The sequence below is a fragment of the Hipposideros armiger genome, unplaced genomic scaffold, assembly GCF_001890085.2.
Source record: "Hipposideros armiger isolate ML-2016 unplaced genomic scaffold, ASM189008v1 scaffold_2299, whole genome shotgun sequence".
Taxonomy (NCBI): Eukaryota; Metazoa; Chordata; class Mammalia; order Chiroptera; family Hipposideridae; genus Hipposideros; species Hipposideros armiger.
In genome coordinates, this window is record NW_017733641.1 from 19,115 (window position 1) to 20,077 (window position 963).

General features: G+C 49.3%; 1 pseudogene; it reads right to left on the reverse strand.

The window, feature by feature from the left end:
* Positions 1 to 160: 160 nt before the first annotated feature.
* LOC109378631 (rho-related GTP-binding protein RhoG-like) lies at positions 161 to 735 on the reverse strand (annotated as a pseudogene).
* Positions 736 to 963: the final 228 nt, after the last annotated feature.

The following is a 963-nucleotide window of genomic DNA, read 5'->3' on the forward strand; positions in this document are numbered from 1 at the left end:
CCATGTACACAGTCGACTGTCTTTGTTCCTCTAAATTCCAAGTACCCTGGAGCCTAGGGTTTCCAGAAGAGACAAATGGCTCATGCTGGAATTGCTAATTGCTGCCAAAGGAATCCCCCCATATTCTCCTCAGGTGCAGTCCCAAGTAGCACCCCAAAAGCTATAACAGGGCACACTTCTTGGTGGTCTTCTTTGTGGCAGGGTAAAGACAGCCCAGACAGCTTCCAAAAATACCTCATGCACCCCATCCTGCGTCAGAACAGAATATTCTAGATACTTCACAGCCCCCATTTGCTTAGCCAAGGAAGTGCCTTGCTGAGGAGTTGTAGGCACTAGGCTCTGTTCCTTCAGCTTCTTCACTGTCTTAAGGTCACTCCACAAGTCCCTCTTGGTGCCTACCAGTAGAACAGGTACATTGGGGCAATGATGGGAGACCTCTGGGTGTCACTTACGCTTCACATTGGCATAAGAGGATGGTTTTCCAATGGAAAAACAAATGACAAAGATATCGGTCAGGGGGTAGGAGAGCGTTCACAGTCGGTCATACTCCTCTTGGCCAGCTGTGTCCCACAGGTTCAGGCTGATGAGTTGACCATCCACAGATGACTGGGCGCTATAGTTGTCAAATACAGTGGGGATATACTGTTCAGGAAAGGCATTTGTTGTGTAACTGATGAGGAGGCAGGTCTTACCTACAGCCCCATCTCCTACGACCACACATTTGATCGTCTGCATTCTTCCCTCGGAGTCCTATGTACAAGAGCGAAATAAAGAATGTTCACAGAGGCTTGGTTCATTTAGAGAGCCTAAGCTTTACAAACATTTCACTTAACGGAGAAAGAGGAGGTGAGACCCCTCTCCCCCACTGCCCGGCCCCATAACACCACAGAAGAGTCAGCTGGGAAGGGCGGTACAGGGCAAGAGTTCTTACCGTGGACTGCTAGAGGACAGGCTTCAGTAGGT